The sequence below is a fragment of the Oryctolagus cuniculus genome, chromosome 2, assembly GCF_964237555.1.
Source record: "Oryctolagus cuniculus chromosome 2, mOryCun1.1, whole genome shotgun sequence".
In the NCBI taxonomy this organism is placed as follows: domain Eukaryota; kingdom Metazoa; phylum Chordata; class Mammalia; order Lagomorpha; family Leporidae; genus Oryctolagus; species Oryctolagus cuniculus.
This window is the reverse complement of record NC_091433.1, coordinates 93,260,253-93,281,014: the sequence shown is the minus strand read 5'-3', so window position 1 is coordinate 93,281,014 and position 20,762 is coordinate 93,260,253. Positions and strand designations below refer to the sequence as shown.

Genomic DNA, 20,762 nt, shown 5'->3' with positions numbered 1-20,762 from the left:
CAGACAGATATGGAAACCCCAAATAGACCAATGAGCTACAAGATGAAATCAGGAATTTAAAAAGTCTCCAAATAAAAGGGCAGTATTAGATGCCTTCACTAGTAAAGTCTACCAAATTTTTCAAAATGGATACCATCAATCCTCAAACTATTCCAAAAACCTGAAAGGCCTCATCCTGTGAGGCCAGCATTGCCTAGGTACCACAGCCAAAGTGAACCAGCAGATAGAAGACCTCTATTTGTATGTCTTTTAAATACACACACACACACACACACACACACATCAATATGCCTGATGAATATAGATGCAAAATTTTTCCTCGTAATACTAGGAAATCCAATCCAACAGCACATTAAAAAGCTCAAACATCATAATCAAGTTGGTTTTATCCTGGGGATGTAGGGAATGGGTCAATTTATGCAAATGAATAAATCAAATAAATTACATCAATAGGATGAAAAATAAAAATCATCCTAATCATCTCGATAAATGAAGAAAAGTATTCAATAAAATGCAACACTGATTTATGAGCAAAATTCTGAGCAAGACACTTATACAAGGAACATACCTCAACACACACAAAAATCCTATCTATGATAAATCCACAGCCAATATTCTACTGAATGACAAGAAACTGAAAACATTTTAAGATCTGGAACCAGTCAAGAGTGTCCAGCCTCACCACTGTTGGTCAATATTGCACTACAAAGTGTGGCAAAAAAAAAAAAAAAAAAAAAAGGCAAATGAAGACATACACATGGGAAAGAAAAAATTCAATTATTTCTCTTTCCAGATGACATAATTCTGTATGTAAAGAAATATAATGACTCCATCAAGAACTGATCAATGAATTCAGTAGAGTTACAAGATGCAAAATGAACACAAAAGAATCAGGAGCACTTTTATAGGAATGATTAAATTCACAATAACTACATGAAAATAGAATACCTTGGAATAAATTGAACACAGGATGTGAAAGACCTCTACCAAAAAAAAAAAAATCCAAAACACTGGTGAAATAAATTGAATACAGGAAAGATGGAGGGGCCAACCTCCTTTAGCAGGTAAAGCTGGCTTCATCTGGCCCAGACCTGGCCATTGTGGCCATTTGGGGGGAGAAACAGGAGATGGACGATCTCCCTTTCTCTCTGTGTATCTGTGTGTCTGTGTGCCTCTCTCAAATTAATAAAATTTTATAAACAAAAAAAAAATTTTAGAAACAAAAAAAGGAAAGACTTCACATGTCCCAAATGGGAAGAATTCATAGCTTCCATGCCACACAAAGTAATCTAAATATTCAACACAACTGCCATCAAAACACCAAATAACTTCTCTACAGACGAGAAAAAAATAAAATCAATATGGAGGGGCTGGCACTGTGGCACAGGGGCTTAAAGCACTGGCCTGCAGCACTGGCATCCGATATGGGCACAGGTTCGAGTCCCAGCTGCTCCACTTCCCATCCAGCTCATGCTAATGCACCTGGGAAAGAAGCAGAGGATGACCCAAGCGCCTGGGGTCAATGCACCCACTGGGAGACCCAGAAGAAGCTCTAGGCTCCTGGCTTTGCATCAGCCCAGCTCCACGCATTGTGCCATTAGGGGAGTGAACCAGCGGCTAGAAGACCTCTCTCTGTAACTCTGTGTTTCAAATAAATAAAATAAACCTTTTTCAAAAAGATTAATACGGAATCCAAAAGCCCCTAAGTAGCCAAAGCAATCTTGAAACAGAACAAGTCTGACAGCACCTGAATTCATGACACACTACAAAGGGATTGTAATCACTGACATAAAAACAGACACGGACAACTGAAACAGAACAGAGGTCCCACACCGCTGGAACCCAAAATGCAACGCAGGAAAGTCTCTTCAGTAAATGGCCCTGAGGAAATGGATATTCCTATGCACAAACCTGAAACTAGACACTCCCGCCCGCACCCGCACAGCCTTCACCCTACACAAAAACGAAACCAAAGTGAGTCAAATATCTAAATGTAAGACATAAATCTAACAAAACTGTTAGGTACTAGCACATTGACACAGGCAAGGACTTTTGGATCAGCTTCCAAAACCACAGGCAACAAAAGTGATACAGGCAGGCAGGCAGGCAGGCAGGCAGGCAGGATCAAATTGATTAGAGTATAAGCTAGAGACCACGCCTTTGTCCTACCCCCTTTCAGGAACTCATGCTCCTACTTGATCTCACCTGGACGCCCACCTGCCAATCAAACTACATAATCCCGCCCCTTTGGAACTGAATAAAAGCCATGGAGCACAATGGGCTGGTCCCTCTCTGCTTTCCTGCCCGCCCTAGGATACCAGTCCGTGGCTGAACCTAACAGCATGCTTGCTCCACGTGGCTCCTGGCCTGCTCTCTGCCTCCAGATGGACCCAACTTAGTTTCTAGACTTCTTCCCTAAATAAAGCCCTCACTTTCCTGTGTATTTTTCTCACTAAATAAATGCTGGGGGGGAAAAAAGGTATCACGTTGTCTGTTTGATTTATAAGCAGCCGAAATTTAGAATTCTTATCTAAATATACGGGAAGAACCCCGGAAAATTTGAGTAGAGGTCCCGATTTCGAAAGCACAGACAAATTTGATATCAACTAAGAAAAGTCCTCAAAAACTGCAGAAACAATCACCAAAGTGGAGATGCCATAAATAACAGGGACTTGCAAACTATGCATCTGATAAACGACTGACACACACAACAAAACGCTCAATACTAGTTACCCAGGGAAACGCAAATCCAAAAACACTGACGGGTGAGCCCCGAGTCCCCTTCCACTGGCTTCGAAGGAGACTCCCTGCCACGTCCGACTGCCGCTTGGCTGAAGCCGCGGACTGCGAGACCCTCCATGGCGGGGGGCCGGGACCCGGGGAACCTCTTGCTCCCCTCCCCCAACTCGCCAGGCGGGCGGCGCCGGCGGGACGCGGCCCTGAGCCCTGCCTAAGCTCCGAGAGCGGAGCGCGCCCCCAGTGCAGCCCGGGATCTCTGTCCCTCCGGCCCGCGGGGAACCACGGGGGCTCACCCACAGCTTCACCCGGAGCCCCTCAAAGCCCGCTCCGCCTCCTCCCTCAGCCGCGGACCCTGTCCGGAAGCTCACCACGCCTCACCTGGCGCGGCCGACGACGCCTGCCCCTCACCTGCCGCGGCTGCCGCGACAACAAGCCCTCCGCTTCCCGCCGGCCGCGGCCATCTCAGGCCCGGTGTGGCTGCGCAGGCTTCCACAGGGTGGCAGCGTCCGAAGGGGAAACAGAGGCCAGGCAGCGAGAAGAGGGCCGGGCAGTGCCGCCGGAAAAGCGCGCGGGCAGCGTGGCAGAGTAGGACGCGCTGGACACGCGACCCGCGGCCGCGCACACCTGGCGAGCACCGGCGCGCGCGAGCCGGCCTGGTGCGCGTGCGCGTCTGCGGCGGCAGGGGGAGGGGGCGGAGCTCGCAGGCGGCGGTTTCGGAAAGGGGCGGAGCCGCGCCAGGTGCGCTCGCGGGGCGGCCGTTGGCTGAGGCGGAGACCTCCAGCGCAGAGTCTCGTGTCCGGAGCCCCGGGTGCCAGAGGAGCGCTCAGGCGCTCACCCGCACGGAGGCTCGGGCGCAAACCGCCTTCGAGGCCGGCGCCCGCTGTCACATCACAATACGCGTGTGGCGCACCGAGGGCTGGCGCCGAAGCAGCGGCAGGGAGGCACCGGCCGCCCGCCCGCGCCTCCGGGGAAGTCTGGACGCCCCGCAGCGCCCGTGGTGCGGGCTTAGCCTGCCCGGCGGGTGTCTGGACCGGGTCGTCGGTGCCAAAAATTCCCTCGGGCCTTGAAAAGCTCATTTAGGCAGGAGGTAGGTTTTGTTATGAGATACTCTTCACCTCACTTTAAAAACTAATAACATTTTATTTTTATTTTATTTTATTTGAAAGGCAGAGGTACAGAGAGGGCGGGAGAGTGAGTGAGAGAGGTGTCTGATATGCATTGGTTCACTCCCCAAATGGCTGCAACAGCCTGGGCTGGGCCAGGCCAAACCAGGAGCCAGAAGCTTCACCTGGGTCTCTCAGGTCAGTGCGGCAGGGTCCCAAGTACTGGGGTCATCTTCCCTCACTTTCTCAGGCAAGTTATCAGGGAGCTGAATGGGAAGTGGGGCAGCCGGGACTGGTGCCCATATGGGAGGCTGGCATCTCAGGTGAAGACTTAACCCACTATGCCACAGTGCCAGGGGGCAACCTTGCTTACTTTAAATGAAATATGTGAGAATTACTTTTTTTAAAAAAAAGAGGTATCTCTTCACGCTAAAATAACAAAAATTGCAAATGCTGGTTAGGATATGCAGAAAAGAAAGTCCTTATAAACTGGTGATGAGAAAGCAAATTAGTACAGGCATTCTGGAAAAAAACACTATTGTCATTTTGTTAGGGAGGTAGTCAGAAATTGAGCCTATGTGTGTGTGTAGAGAAAGGCCTGAAGACCAGCACCTACTGCAGAAGCTCCAGAAACAACATTTTGCACTTCAAAGTCCTGCCCAGACCCTGATAACCTCCAAGGTGGTCCCAGCCCTTCCCCCAAGGAAAGCTCTCAGGAGAATTCTCCCTTCTCACCAAAGGAGTTACCTGATCTGATAACAGGGGGCAATACAACCTTCACAGACCCCCTAAGGGAAGCCCTTGTACTCTGCCAGGCACCAGCAAATTCAGGAAGGAATTTGCTAATTTTCACCCAACAAACACTTCTGCTAGGACTCCCAACCCTTTGTCCTAGAGGAGAGGGGGAGGTGGGTAAACAGACTCCCTTAAAAACCTAGGGAGTTCAAACAGACTGGGCACTCAGCCCCCTGCCTCTGTGCTGACCTGCCCACGTGTATTCTCTCCATTCTACCATGTAACCTCACTCTCCCCCAGTCCAAGTGAGCGACTGGGCACACTCTCTGTCCCTTCTGTTTTGAGGGATGCCCTGTCCCCACTAAAGCCTTATCACTGCTCTCTGTCTCACACCTGAATTCTTTCTTCCATGAGGAACCCCATAGCTTCCACAGCTGTTCCTCCAGTGACAATTCCTAAAAAAAAAAAAAACAAAAAAACCTCTGTGTTACAGCTATCCCACTCCAAGGTATAGATCAGAAGGAAATGAAATCAGCATATCAAAGAGATGTATGCCCTTCCATGTTCACTACAGCACTAGTCACAGTAGCCAAGATATGGAACCAGTCTAAGTGTCCTCAACAGATGAATAGATAATGTAACAATATTCAGTCATAGAAAAGAAAAATAATATTTGTATTTACTTCAAAATGGAACTGAAGAGTAAGTTAGGTGAAATAAGCCAGAAACAAAAAGACAAATGTCACATGTTCTCTCTTATATATGGAATTTTGAAAAACCATGGGTCTGAACTTAAAATTGTGGGTACAAGAAACTGGGATGGGTGAGGGATCTAGATGGGTGAGGGAGATTGGCTAACAGGTAGAAATAACAAGTCCTGGTGCTCCAATAACAGCATAGTGACTATAGTTCACAGTAAGATGCACTGTATAAAAAGCAGCAAGGGGGGAGTTGGCAGTTTTTAAGCACAAAGAAAAAGAAATAGAAAGGCCAGTTACCTGGCTTGATCAGCTTGTGTTACATATATGTGTTCAACTATTACACTGTACCCCATAATAAATACAAGGAATACATGTTAATAATAATTACATGAATAAAATGTTGTAATATCAGAAGCATCTCTATATACTAACACTAAACTATCTGAAAAATAACTTAAGAAAACAATTCCATTTATAAAGCATAAAAAAATCCTAGGTACTGGACCGGCACTATGATGCTGTAGTTTGGGCTATTGTCTGCAGTGCCGGCATTTCATATGGGTGCCAATTCAGGTCCCAGCATTTCATATGGGTGCCAGTTCAGGTCCCAGCTGCTCCGCTTCTGATCCAACTTCCTGCTAATGTGTTTGGTAAAGCAGAGGAAGATGGCCCAAATCCTTGCGCTGCTGTACCCACGTGGGAGACCCTGATGAAACACCTGACTCCTGGCTTTTGGCCTGGCCCAGTCTTGGCCATTGTGGCCATTTGGGGAGTAAACCAGCAGATGGAAGATCTCAGTCTCTGTCTTTCCTCCCTCTCTCTAACTCTGACTTTTGAATAAATACATAAGTCTTAAAAAAAAAAAAACTAGTTAGGGCTAATATTTTCCAGTGTTATTAAGGGTTATTTAAATGTACATAGTCTTTTAATTAAAAAGTCAAAGTTGTTTTTCCCACTGAATTTTCTGCTCATCCCTTACAAGATTTACAGTTAGGTTATCTGGTGTCTTGTAAATGCCACTACTGGAAAACCAACATTGAACCTATATGGAAGGCTAGTTATACAGGTTTTAAGATTTATTTACCTGAAAGGCAGAGCGACAAAGAAGAGGTAAAAAGAGATCTTCCATCCACTGGTTTACTCCCCAAATGCATGCAACAGCTAAGGCTAAGCCAGGAACTTCTACTGAGTCTTCCATATGAGTGGAAGGTATCAAAGAACTTGAATCATCATCTCTTGCCTCCCAGATGCATTGGCATCAAACCAGATAGGAAGAGTAGAGTAGCCTGGATTTGACTCAGGCTCAGCAAGGTGGGATGTGGGCATTCTAAGTGGTAGCTTAGCCCACAGCACCACACCACACATCTGCCATAAACTGTTTTATTCATTGTTAACACTGCTGCCAAATTACAGGAAAGGTGTTCAACCTTGGATCCACATATCACAGTTAAAATATAGGTGTATATCCTAGTAGTTAAGAAGCTTGTGTCCTACATGAAAGTACCTGGGTTCAATTTTGGCCTCTTCCTCCTGACTCCAGCTTCATAATAATGCAGTCGCTGGGAAGCAGTGGTGTTGTCTCAAGTGATTGGATTGCAGCAACCCCTGTGGAAAACTGGATTGTACTGGCATTGTTGAGTAGTGGGTAAACTACCACCTGCAATGCTGGCATCCCAAATGGGTACCAGTTCATGTCCACCTGCTTCACTTCTGATCCAGCTCCCTGCCAATCCACCTGGAAAAGCAGCAGAAGATGGTCCAAGTGTTTGGGCACCTGCACCCACATGGGATACCTGGATGAAGCTCTTGACTACTGGCTTTGGTCTGACCCAGCCCCACCCATTGCAGCCATTTGGAGTGCTACCCAGTAAGTAGAAGATTCTCTCCCTCTCTCTGTCTCTCTCTCTCTCTCAACTCTGCCTTTCAAATAAATTAAGTAAATCTTTAAGAAAAGGAAACCTGGATTAATTCCTAGCTCCCAACTTAAACATAAGCCTTCACTGGTAGTTGTGTTCACTTGGGGAGTGAACCAGTGAATCAATTCTCTGTCACTGTTTCTGCAATAAATAACCTAGAAAAGAATCTAGACAGAACAATAAACTTTTGGATGTCAGATCACCTAAAAGTGTCTGAAAACAATTAATTGGCAATACAACAAAATTTTATTTCTTTATTTCCACATGATCTAATAGAAAAAAACGTTTATTCAGAATTATAATATCTTTTTTTGTTTTTGTTTTGTTTTGTTTTGACAGGCAGAGTTAGACAGTGAGAGAAAGAGACAGAGAGTTATAGGCAGTGAGAGAGAGACAGAGAAAGGTCTCTGGAGCTTCATCCGGAGGTTAGGGTTAGGGTTAGATTTCGGTTAGGGTTAGGGTTCCATTGGTTCACCCCCTAACTGGCCACCATGGCCAGCGCACTACGCCAATTTGAAGCCAGGAGCCAGGTGCTTCCTTCTGGTCTCCCATGCGGGTGCAGGGGCCCAAGCACTTGGGCCATCCTCCACTGCCTTCCCAGGCCACAGCAGAGAGCTGGACTTTAAGAGGAGCAACTGGGACAGAATCCGGTGCCCCAACCGGGACTAGAACCCGGGGTGCTGGTCCCGCAGGCAGAGGATTAGCCAAGTAAGCTGCAGCGCCAGCCCAGAATTCTATCAACAATGAATTGAGTTGTTGCAACTTCAGATAGCTGAAAGGAATGACCAACCAAAATTCTAACCCTAAACCTACCCCATACTCTATTCCTAACCCTAACCATAGATTTAATCCTAACCCTTGTTAGAACCCTTGTTCTAACCCTACACCTATCACTAACCCTAACCCAAACCCAAACCCAGACCCTGTCCTTAACCATAACCCTAAACCTAGCCCTAACACTGGCCCTAACACTAGCCAATAGCCTGATTCCAACCCTAAATATACCCAAACCTTACCCCTAGACCTAACATTAACACCAACCATAATTCTAAACCTTACTTAGCCTGACCCCTAACCCTAACCATAGGCAAACTCTAACGTTAGACCTAAAGCTTGAACCATAATTTTAATAGGGACTCTGGCCCTAACTCTAAAGTTAACTTTAGTCCTAACCTTATCCCTAGACCTAAATCTAACCCTGGTCCAAACCAAAACAATGACCCTGACCCTAATCCTAAACTTAACACTTAACCCTAAGAACCACTGTACTCCCGGGCCACAGCAGAGAGCTGGCCTGGAGAGGGGCAACCGGGACAGAATCTGGCGCCCCGACCGGGACTAGAACCCGGTGTGCCGGTGCTGCAGGCGTAGGATTAGCCTATTGAGCCGCAGCGCCAGCCTCCCAAGTATGTTCTTAATCTTCCTAAAAAGTAATCTGTACATGTGAAAGACCCTCAAATTTTTGTGAAAATGCACAGTAAGAAAAAAGTGTGCATAAATTTCCAGTATTTTGTTACACCAAAATAATCTTATCTGTTTTCCATTTTTCCATGTTGAGATTAACTTGGGAAGATGAAGATGTCCCTTTATCTCTGTGCCCCTATGGCAACTGGTGTCATGATAAGCAACAAACCCACCTGCTTGGCTAGCTGCCCACAACCCTGCTATGCCAAAGGGTTTGGCATTTGGCCACTGTTGTCTGTAAGTCCATATGAGCAACTGGGGGGCATGGTTAGGTGCAGCTATTGTTGGATGTGGCTGTGTATAGATGTGTGGCTGTATGTGGCTATGTGTGGGTATGTGTAGATGTCCCTGCACGTGTCTGACTGCCGCCGTGGACACAAAGGCGGGTATCTTCTGTGACCCTATGGCTATCAGAGGCAAGTGGCTGTTCCTTGTGCATTTCTCATTGCCACTGTGACTAAAGGTGATATAAACCCACAAACAACAGGTTCTCTGACCTGTCAGAATGCTTTATTTTTAAAGATTTTTTTCTTTATTTGAAAGGCAGAGTTACAGAGAGGCAGAGGAAGAGAGAAATCTTCCATCTGCTGGTTCGTTCCCCAAATGGCTGCAGTGACCGGAATTGCACTGATCTGGAGCCAGGAGCCAGGAGCTTCTTCTGGGTCTCTCATGTAGGTGCAGGGCCCAAGGACTTGGACCATCTTCCATTGCTTTCCCAGGCATGTTAGCAAGGAGCTGGATCAGAAGTGGAACACCTGGTACTCAAACCAACACCCACGTGGGATGCTAGCACTGCAGGCCACTGCGCTGGCTCCCAACCCCTGATTTCTTCTAAAGATTGGTTTCCTTCATTTCCGCTCAGGAAGGACTATGAGATCCTACCCACAGAGGGCGCTCTGAAAAACCACTAGTGACTGACAGGTCTTCTAGGTTGTGATGAGTTCCAGCCTTTTTTCAAAGTTGGAACTGACTTTTGTTCCACTTCCCCACCCACCCTCGCAAACAACGGAGACAGCACCCATCTGTACGTTTTCCCAGAATACTTATTCCTGAACATATCCTTGTCAGAGTGGAAAACAGACTTAGCTGCTCATGACTCAGTGTGCTAGTCTGAATGTGGGCAGGCCCCATGTGCCTCTCTAACCTTCTGAGGACTTTGATGGCAATTGTATATGCAAAGCCAGTAAAGGAACCACTCAGCCATGAAATCTAGGGAAATGACTGCCATTGGATCTTACTCTGATGCTTTCAGCTTTCATTAGTAGCAGCAGAAATCTACTCTTCCCATCCCCCAGAACCTTGGCAATGGCATTAAGTTAAAAAACAAAAACAAAAACAAAAACAAAAACAAAAAAAACGCTTGAAGGGGAGCCAGTGCTGTGGCACAGCAGATTAAAGCCCCAGACTGCAGTGCCAGCATCCCATATGGGTGCTGGTTCAAGTCCCTGCTGCCCCACTTCTGATCCAGTTCTCTGCTATGGCCTGGGAAAGCAGTAGAAGATAGCCCAAGTCCTTGGGCCCCTGCACCCATGTGGGAGACCTGGAAGAAGCTTCTGGCTCCTGGCTGCTGGCTTCAGATCAGCTCAGCTCTGTCTGTTGTGGTCATTTGGGGAGTGAACCAATGGAATGGAAAACCTCTCTCTGGCTCTACCTCTACCTCTCTCTATAACTTTGTCTTTCAAATAAATAAAATAATTATTTAACCAAAAAAAAAAAAAAAAAAAAAAAGCTTGAAGGGTTGGAATTGTGGCACATCTGCTCCTGGTTCCATCATTGATTTCAGCCTGACCCAACCCTGGTCATTATGGCCCACAGAGGCAGTACCCCATGGGGCACTGGTTCCAGTCCCAGCTGCTTCACTTCTAATACAGCTCTCTGCTAATGGCCTGGGAAAGCAGCAGAAGATGACTCAAGTGCTTGGGCCCCTACCAGCCATGTGGGAGACCCAAAAGAAGCTCCTGGCTCCTGGCTTCAGCTTGACCCAGCCTTATCCACTGCAGGATTTGTGACAGCCATTTTTTTTTCAGCCATCTTCTGTCCACAGACTTGGTTACGCTGCAAGCCTTGTAGTATAAAGAAACAAGTAGTTTATTTAAGTAGCAAATTTTAATAAGCAAAAGAGAGAGAGAGAGAAAGAATGGGGAGGGGGGTCCCTAAGAGTAGGGGACTCAACCCAGGAATTTACCACTAGGCAATCTTCACACAGCACCGGAAGAGGATCAATACTGAGAATCAAATAGCATCAGTAATTATCACGGGCACGTTCAACATTCAGCTTGACTGCATGTTCTCCCGGGATGAAACAGAGGCAGCAGAGGCTCGCTCCAGCTCCCTTTTAAAGCCCCAAGAACAAAGGTGGCTCATTGCTGAGATTCATGGCAAGCAGTGCATCCCGTCCTGGACCTTGGCCAGAGGGCCGAGGCAGCAGGCACGTTTCAAGATGTTCCTCAGACTTCTGCCCAAAGACATGCCATGCTCTGCCTTGTTCTCCTCTCAGGAACTGGCCAGGTTCCAGGGAACAGAGGTTACTCAACAACAAGTTGCTTACTAGAGCTGAGCCTGGACACAAGCCTCCCCATCCTAAAGAGCTGTCCTTACAGCATTTGAGGAGTAGAACAATAGATGGAAGATCTCCCTCTTTCTGTCTCTCCCTCTGTAAATCTGCCTTTCAAATAAATAATTAATCCTTAAAAAAGAAAAAGAAAGCTTGAAGGCATCCATCAGTGTGGAAGGCATAGAGAGAGTGCCCAGTCACTTGGACTGGGGGAAAGCAAGGTTACATGGTTGAATGGAGAATATATCCGGGCAGGCCAGGCAGGTGGCTCAGCAGAGAGCAGAGAGTGCAGTGTGCTATTTAGACTCCTGGTTTTTAAGGGAGTCTCTTTACCCCCTCCCCCTTCTCCTTTAGGATAAAAGGTTTTGTGGAGAGTAAATTAGCAAATTTGTCCCCAGGTTTGCTGGAGCAAAGGGGCTTCCCCTAGGATGTCTGTGAATGTTTTATCAGGTAACCCATTTAGTCCTGAGAAGAGAGAATTCTCCAGGGAGCTTTCCTTGAGGGAAGGGCTGGGACCCCTGGAAGGTTATCAGGGTCTGAACAAGACTTTGAAGTGCAAAATGGTGGGCTTCTAGGGCTTCCAAAGCAATGTTGGTTTCTTCAGGCCCCTTTCACACAAATAGGCTGATTTGTTATTTCCTACCTAACATTTCCGGGATGCCAGCACGACAGGTAGAGGATTAACTTACTGTGCCACAATAGGGGCCGAAATCCAGGCAATAAGGACTTTCAGAAAGTCAGCAGCCTTGGCTCCCCTGCCTGAGTCAGACAGAAAAGAAAAAAATAAATAAATAAAATAAAATGCCCCAGATGACCTGCAGGCTCTTAGCCATTTCCTTGGCCTCACATGTTGAATGTTGATTTGCCAGATGTGATATTACTCATTCTACTTATCAGGTTTCTTTTGTTTGCTTGGGACCCCGGTGTCTGATTTACTCTTTTTTTTTTTTTTTTTTTTTTTTTTTTTGGATTTATTTATTTGAAAGAGTTACAGAGCAAGGAGGGGAGAGAGTGAAAAGAAAGGGAGAGATCTTCTGCTGGTTCACTGCCCAAATGACCAAGAGCCAGGGCTGGACCCGGCTGAAGCCAGGAGCCAGGAACCTCCTCTAGGTCCCCCACGTGGGTGCAAGGGTCCAAGCACTGGAGCCATCTTCCACTGCTTTCCCAGGTGCCTTAACAGGGAGCTGGATGGGAAGTGGAGCAGCAGGGACACGAACCAGCATCCACTGGGATGCTGGCATTGCAGGCAGAGACTTAACAGTGATTTAGTGTAGGTAATTGCCACAGTTTTCAAGCAAAACTTCGCTTGTGTAAATTGCCCTTGGGTTCAACAAAACAAGGGCACAAAGACCTTGCCAGCAACAGAACAATTGAACCGGGGAAATGCACGGGTGGTGGGTGCTTTGTTATGGGCCAGGGGCCTTCGGTCTGAGCGGCTGCCAGGTCGCCTGCCATCCTGGGGGAGGCACCTGCCCGGGCTGCGGTTGGGACTGAGAGGCCCGCGGAAGCCCCGCCTCGCGGGAGCGTGTGGCCACCCAGGGCATTGGTAGCTCCGCGCCATTGCGCTGGCCCCGGGGCCGTCAGAGCTGTAGCTGCCCCAGGCGGGCGGGCAGCTGAAAGAGGACGGACCCATGGGCAACCCGTGTCCACTGCCGTGGGTCCCTGTAGCCCGGAGGCTCCCCTGGGTGCAGCCCGGCTCTGGGCAGCTGAGACGCTCAGGGTGCAGTTGGCGCCTAACTCTGTGAGTGCTTGGCACACAGGACACGTTTTGGCGAATGATTATTCTGTACTGTAGCCGCGCTTATGTAGTTTCATCGTTACTGTTTTCTCGATGTTGATTTTAGAAAGTTCATGGAAAATGGAATGAAAAGATACACTTAGTTTGGTGAGAATGTTTTTGAAATCAGGTTGGTTTTTTTTTTCGTAAGACATGTTTTCCTTGAACTTTCGGTAGACCCCTCGTGTAGAACATGGGATTTCCTGCAGCTGGTTGCCAGATCACAAAGAGAGGACACTTAGGAGATGTGTCGAAAGGATTCTTTCTTGGGAAGGAAAAATGGGCATGCTTGCGTTGTGACCAGGAGGCCCAGAGATATTCTGAAGTTGTTAAGATCTGACATTGGCCACAGACCCCATGCAGGTGGCTTCCAATCTATAGCTGACAAGTAGGGTGTGCTGTTGATGAGCCCAATCCTAACCACCTGGGCACCATACCCATCCTCTGTTGTGCCCGTGGAGGAGCTGTCCTGTCCGATGCATACATGGACAAGGCTGCTAGGCAACTGTGCTCACCATTTAAATCATGCATTGGTACCATGGGCGCTTCAATGTAAACATTTGCTGTTTCCTTTGCTGAGTGAAATTTCCTTTGGGAAGAAAACCACAGAAAGGAAGATAGGCATAGTCTCCTGATTTACTTACCCCAAGTTGGATACCTTGGTCCCAGCCCCAGAGCTCATGTTTTCAGCAAAACAGCCGCCACAGTCCAGGATTTTATTTTGCAGAGTGTAGAGTTGGGAACTGGTATGCTGAGGATTGGTAGAGGAGCCCCCTCAGGCAGAGGTGCCCGGGGAAGGCACTGTGCTGCTGGGAATGGCAGTGCCCCTTCTGTGGTTCTTTCCTTAGTAACCCCAGGCTGCATAACCCATATTTTCTGCTTTTGTTCTCTGTCTGGGAAAACAGCTGGCAGTAGATTTTCCTAGGAGGAATATTGCCATTCTATATAGCCTTACTGGTGCAAAATTTAGATGCCATAAAACTTTCCCATTCAGGGCTGGAATTGTGGTGTGGCAGGTTGGGCTGCCACCTGAGGTGCCAGCATCCCATATGAGCGTTGGTTCGAATCCCAGATGCTCCTCTTCCAATCCAGCTCCTTGCTGGTGCACCTGGGAAAGCAGTCAAATATGGCCCAGCTGCCTAGGCCCTGCCACCCACTTGGGAGACCCAGGTGGAGTTCCAAGCTCCTGACTTCAGCGTGGCCCAGCCTTGGTCCTTGTATTGTGGCCATTTAGGTAGTGAGTCAGAGGATGTAGGATCACTCTGTCTTTCCCTTTCTATGCTCTGCCTTTCAAATAAAATAAATAAATCTTTCAAAAAAAAAAAAAACACAAAACCCATCTTGCCCATTCAAAGAATATACTTCAGTGGTTTTTTGATGTATTTACAGAATTGCACAACTAGTCCCAAAGTCAGTGATCTGCTGGTTCACTCCCCCAAATGGCCACAACAGCTGGAGCTACGCCAATCCAAAGCCAGGAACCTGGAGCTGCTTCTGGGTCTGCCATATAGGTACAGGGGCCCAAGGACCCTTCCATTGCTTTTCAGGCACACTAGCAGGAAGCAGGATCGGAAGTGGAGATGGCCAGGGGCCTGAACTAGCGCCTGTATGGGATGCCGGCACTGCTGGCAGGGGATTTACTCACCACAGCACCTGCCCCATTCCCCACTGTTTTCTTTAGCAATTCATATTGGTGATTTAAAAATTAAAGGATCCAAAGTAAGAAGTCATGGGCCCCCATGTAAGGAGTACAAGAATAGGTTTTAAAATTTCACAAACCTGAGTCTCAAATATTGGTTCTTCTATTTCTCGGCTGTGTGTCCTGAGGCAAGATACTTTGCTTCTCTGAGCCTCCATTGCCTAAAAGGTGATGGATGTAAAATGTACTTGTTTAGATTAGTGTGAGGATGAAATAAAGTAATGGACATAAAGGGGCTGGCACATAAAAGTACTGATAAGCTAGTTACTGTTTTATATTTAAGGATAAGGAAAACTGGGTTTATGAAATTATACATTAGTGGTACAGTTTAAATCTTCAGTGATATGGGAGAGGTTATGGACACAATGAGCTAGAAAAACAGAAGTTGGAGCTTGTCTTTCTGCTCTGTTTGGGCATAAGTGGTAATTAATGATAGTTTTTTCTGCTGATTGATGTTTTGAATAGAGTGTTACTCAGCAGAAATTTCTTGTAATAATGACGTCTTACACTCATGAGATTTTCTGCTTTTAGAAGCTCCAGTGGCCTTTGTTTCACTGTGGGTAAACATCCTCCGAAGCAGGTATGCAGTCAGCATGGCTTCCAAGTTTCAGATGAGACTCTGAAGCCCCAGACATTCAGGGACAAGTAATACATCGGTGGAGTCCAGGGCTGATTTCACAGAATTCAGAAGCAGAGCCCAGGCTCATGTCCTAAGATAGCTCTTTTTCTGCCCTGTCAAAGTGGGAGCGTGCTCTTTTCTCAGCTTATTATCCAAAAGATCCTGTTAGTGAGTGGCTTGCTTACCTTTGGCAAGATTTTTCATGGTTTTGTGTCAGTTGCTCTACTGATAGCCTTGTTGTGGATTGTCTGGCTACTCCTGGTGGGCCTGGTGAGCAGCTTTGCCTGAAGCCTGTGGGGAGGATGTGAAGCCAAGACTCAAACCAAGAGACTTCAATATGGCATCAGCCAGGAAGTTTGGGCATTTTTCTTCCAAGCTGGGCCTTTGAAAGATGGATCAGAGATTTTATTCATTACTGCATTTATGTGGGTGGACCTTTCCCTGAAAACATGTGTGGGTCCAAGTGTGTGTGTGTGTGTGTGTGTGTGTGTGTATACATATTTTTAAAAGATTTATTTATTTATTTGAAAGTGCTATGCAGAGAAGGAGGGAGGGAGGGAGGGAGGGAGGGAGAGAGAGAGAAAGAGAGAGAGAGAAAGGGGTCTTCCATCCACTGGTTCACTCCCCAATTGGCCGCAACAGCCGGAGCTGCACTGGTCCAAAGCCAGGAGCCAGGAGTTTCTTCTGGGTCTCCCATGCAAGTGCAGGGGTCCAAGGACATGGGCCATCTTCCACTGCTTTCCTAGCCCATAGCAGAGAGCAGGATCAGAAGTGGAACAGTCAGGATTCAAACCGGCGCCCATATGGGATACCGGCACTACGGAGGGCAGCTTTACCTGCTACGCCACAATGCCAGCCTCAGGTCCAAGTATATTTTAGACATACTCCCTTGAGTGTCATCACCAAATTGTGCTCCTGGATCAGGCTGGGATTTTTGAGAAAGGAGTCAGGGTGGCCTCCGGGTATTTGTCCTTAAGAAAGAATGTGTATGGAACCTTTTACCAAGCTGGGAAAGAAGTTAGGAGAAGCAGGATTTGAGGACAGGAAGAGTATAGACAAGGGGTGTGTTTAAACCCAAGAATTACTGGGTTCCTGTGAGAGTGTGGAAAGCCAGTAGCAGGAGGGGGTAAGGAGCTAGGAGGCTGAGCTGAACGTGCAGCAGGGAGTCCCTGGGGCCACCTCAGCACTGGGAAGTGGAGCAGAGCAGGTACCCAGGTGAGGCAGGAGAGAGCCATGGAGAAGGCAGGTCCAGTGAGGCCAGGGCCTACGTGGTGCCAGGGAAGGCCTGGGGCATTCAGTCAGTACAAGGCTCCTGCCAGGGGTTCTGCTGGGGACATGTGTGACAGGAGCCACATGGGCCAGGAGAAAAACAGCTCATGAAGACAAAGCTACCCAGGCATTTTTCTGTTGAGGGAGCAGAGAAATAAGTCAGAGGCATGGGGTGCCAGGAATCTGTGTTTTAAGATGTGGAGCATCACAGCACATTGCCCTGAAAGGAAAGGTCCAGCTTGCACCAGGGGGCTTAAGCCACAGTGAGGGGCACCCAGGGGAGTGGGGGTACACTGGGGATCAGGCACTGGAATCAGGGCAGTGAAAGCTGGATGGTGTAGAGATTGAAGTCATTCTTTGAGACTCCTTCAAGCAGGATAAGAAGACCTCATTCCTGGGTCTGCAGGAGTGGAGAGGGACTTGAGAATCAAGAAGGGCAAGGCACTGTGGCAGCCCCTGGAGGCTTAGCAGGGACGGGTGCACGTCCAGTGCTCCTCAAGGTAACTTCCAGAACCCCAGCCCCACCCTGATCGTGTGACTGCTTGGCCAGCCTGGGGTGGCACCACTGAGCCTGGCCTGCAGCCGAGCCCTGGGGCTGGTGGCTCAGGAGCTGAGGACGGCTCATCTAGGAGCGCACATCTCCACACAGGGCTGGCCTGGGAGAAGAGTGTGGGGCCGGGCCAGTGTGGCAGTTGCATGAGGGGTTCAGGTCCCGCGCACTCTGAGAGGCTCCACATATAGCAAGGCTTCAGAGCAGGGAGACACAGACTCACTCCTTCCCTTTCTGTTGCAGACCTTGAAGTTGGCTCAAGTCCCTCCCACGTCTCAACTCCAGTGGTTCGATGCAGAACGTGGGCACCCAGAGAGAAGTCCCCTGAGAGACACAAGACAGCAGCCCCTTCCTGCCCAGTACCTGTTGCTCTGCTACATCACAGAGACGCCATGGGGCCCAGTATGCCAGAGCCCAGGCTGGTTACAGGTCAGTCCTTGTTCTGAGATTGGCCAGGAGCCAGGGAGAGACTTCTGGCTCATGACCTTGAGGTGCTGATTAAGGGCCTCACCTGTGTCCAGCACTGTGCTGAGCCTCATGGGAAGAGTGGGTCCTGGGTCCTCAGGCATGCCACTATAACTTGGATGACATAACATGGTCATGTGACCATGAGACAGAAGCCTCAGGTGTCCCAGGCCAGGCAGTGGCAAGACAGTGAAAGGGCTCAGGTCCTGCAATTTTCCATTTGTTCTCATCTATGCCTGCTTCTCCCTTAGCAGGGCGGCTCAGAAGCTCAGGTACTTGCCTCGCTTATACAAGGTGTCACAGGCATAGTATCCCAAGCTCAGCATTCAGACCCCACCCCGCTACTTGACTGGTACAGGTTGGCCACCCAGGGCTCCCTCTGAGGCAGGTGGACTCCAGGGCCTCTAATGAGGAGGAGGCCGGAGCACAGGCCACAAAGCCCTATGCACCCTCAATCAAAGATCTGCCCTGGTGACATTAGCTAATGCCAGCCCCTTACTCACAGAATCCCAGCTTGCTGGTGGTAACGAGTACAGCTGCCAGGGCTGATGCACACGCACCACAGAGCCAGCTGCAGGGCTGTGGCTTTCTCCATGCAGCTTCCTGGAGGCAGTGACAGCAGGGCCTGCCCCCACCTCCACATTCCATGGGCTGTGGGTTGCAGTGGTGAGCACTGGGGGGCGGGGGAGGGGACTGAGACATGAAGGGTTTGGGGACCATGCACACGGTCAGCCTCTGAGTCTGTGCTCCCATCCTGGAGTCTCACTGCCTGCAGGACGGCCTTAGACCCCTTGCCTGTGCCCACTGCCTGAGGCCCCGGAACACTGCCCTGCCATTCAGCCACCCTGCACTCGGCCTTCTCAGTCAGCACCATTGCACCCCCATGCCCTCCTGGGTCCAAGGACCCGGAACATCTCCCTCTGCCTTCTACCCCGACAGCTGCTTCTCCTCACCAGGACAAGCCCATGCTGGCTGGGATCTCTGCCCCCTGCTGGGCAGGACCTCCACCCTCCATTCCCTGGGCTGTGTTTTAGGGCCACACCCGAGGGGATCCAGGTGGCCCTCACCTGCTCAGCAGCAATGAATGACATCAGCTTCTCTCCCCTGTTGCCCACTAAGCCCCTTATCCCGTGCTGAGGACAGGGCCTGACAAATACCATCTGAGTCATTCCTCACAGCCGTGGGGGTTGGGAACACTCTTTCAGCTCCCACCTCAGAGAGGTAAAGTGACTCGAGCAATGTCACAGGACTCTAAGTGGCAAAATCCAAATCAGCTCTGATCACTCCAAACAGAAGCTGCATCAGCTACCTCCAGGGGAACTCTCTTATAAGAAATTTGCCCTTGTGAAGGTGTGCCCATGGAGCCATGCATTTACAGAGGTGCCCTGGGGAGGCCCTGAGAGTAGGGGTCAGGAGTACCGACCACTCTGTGAGGCCCCCTCCTCCAGCTCCTGGGCTTTGGGAGGAGGATGTCTGGGCTAGGGAAGGGCTGTGACTGACGGAGCATGCACTGTGTGCCTGGCACTGGGCTCCAACCTCAGCTGGACTCCCTCTTTCTGTCTCCACCCCTCCTGAGAGGGAGTTGTTTATAGCTGGGCAAACTGGGGCTCAGAGGGAGGTAAATAAAGCGAGCCACAAAAGAGAGCTTGAGCCTCCTGCAGACTCTGGCCACCCGCGATGGAGAGAGGCCAGGGGCAGGGCTGCCTGGGGAGTCACAGTCCGGCCTCTGTTTGCCCTCTGCTGCTCTGGTGCTCGGGACCCTGAGCCTAAGCCCCCGGCCTAGGCAGAGCTGAATCACCCCTCCTTGTGGACCCGAGGCCAGGAAGCTGGGGCTTCCCCTCTGCCCTCTGTCCTTGCTGGCTCCTGGCTTCAGCCTCGTCCAGCCACGCTGTTGCAGGCATTTGGCCTGTTGCTGCCCAGCACATGTATAGCTAGCTGGGCCACCGCATGCATGAGGACACTCAGTCCTGGCACTGGGGCTCGCCTTGCACGTCCAAGGCTGACCCCAGCTCCTCCCCTCCCACAGCTCCTCAGTGGCCATCTGCCGGGCCTGGCTCTTCGGCCCCACCTTGCTCAACACCTCGCTCTCTGAGGAGGGACCTGCACTCTCTGCTCTCAGAAGAGGAAGCCGGGCACCTGATGTGCAAGCCCCCTGGGAGTCTCCCTCTCCTTACGCCGCCAAGGGACTGAGCACGTGCCTGGGGTCAGGGAGATGTGCCCTGCACCTCCTATCTCATTTTTCCTTGTTTCTGCTCTCTCTGTGGCCAGGGTTTGGTGGGAAGCTCATCCTGCCTCGCCAGGCTCCCGTGGGTCCTGCCCTGCCGCCTGCATTCCAGCCACGGAGCCCCTCAGGCTTCCAGGCTTCCTCCCCCTCCCTGGTAGGCCTGGCCCACTTCTGGGCTGCTGAGGGTGGGCCCCACAGCACAAAGCAGTCAGGGAAGTCTGTGGAGCCCCCCTGGCTGAAGGGTCTTGGTTCTGTAGAGCAGCTTCAGGCATAGCTCACAAATCAGGGTCTCCCTGGTGGTGTGGAGGAAAGTTTGCACCCGCCTATCAGGGCACCATTGATCTTCCCACCAGGGGATGTGAAAGCAACTGACACGCCAAGCATCTGTTAGCCTTGGGCCCTGGGGTACCAAGGGGAGGGAGGTCTGGAAGCTGCCTCCCCTCATCTCACTTGGAGAAGGCAGGTACCAGCAGCAGCCACCAAAGGGAGCACACAGAGTGCTGCCCTGTGCTGCAGCACTGTCCCATTGCCAGCTCACTTGTCCTCCTAATAGCCCTGCCAGGGTCCTGCGAGGCTTTGTTGTCCCATTTCACGGTGAGGACACTGAGGCTCCACAGCCTATGGACTCTGGAGCCTGCGGAGAGGACTTGGGGACCCCCTGCCATTGAGCTGTGACTTTCAGCCACCTCTTCTAGGAGCCAGGGGTGGTGGGTTATGGGCCCAGCTGCTGGGGATGGGTCCCATGATAGGATGGTGGTCCTGAGCTGCCCACCCCCCTCAGGACTCCAGTGCCCCAGGGGACAGCCTGGGAGAGGACTTGGGGACCCCCTGCCATTGAGCTGTGACTTTCAGCCACCTCTTCTAGGAGCCAGGGGTGGTGGGTTATGGGCCCAGCTGCTGGGGATGGGTCCCATGATAGGATGGTGGTCCTGAGCTGCCCACCCCCC

General features: G+C 49.8%; 1 protein-coding gene and 1 long non-coding RNA gene across 3 annotated transcripts in view; one reads left to right on the top strand and one right to left on the bottom strand.

Moving 5' to 3' along the window:
* The window catches only part of LOC100354896 (zinc finger protein 84), a 49,772-nt gene extending 46,516 nt beyond the window's left edge, over positions 1-3,256 (bottom strand). The window contains exon 1 of one of the 2 annotated variants that reach the window (XM_070068628.1): positions 3,118-3,256. The gene's annotated coding sequence lies outside the window, so the exon portion shown is untranslated. The remainder of the gene's footprint in view (positions 1-3,117) is intronic. The other variant, XM_070068629.1, reaches the window with a different exon arrangement.
* On the top strand, positions 1,848-20,762 carry LOC103352155 (translation initiation factor IF-2). Its single transcript, XR_007913965.2, has 5 exons — positions 1,848-1,974; positions 2,986-3,826; positions 6,998-7,145; positions 17,370-17,555; positions 19,618-20,762. It is a non-coding gene; the product is annotated as a translation initiation factor IF-2 (long non-coding RNA).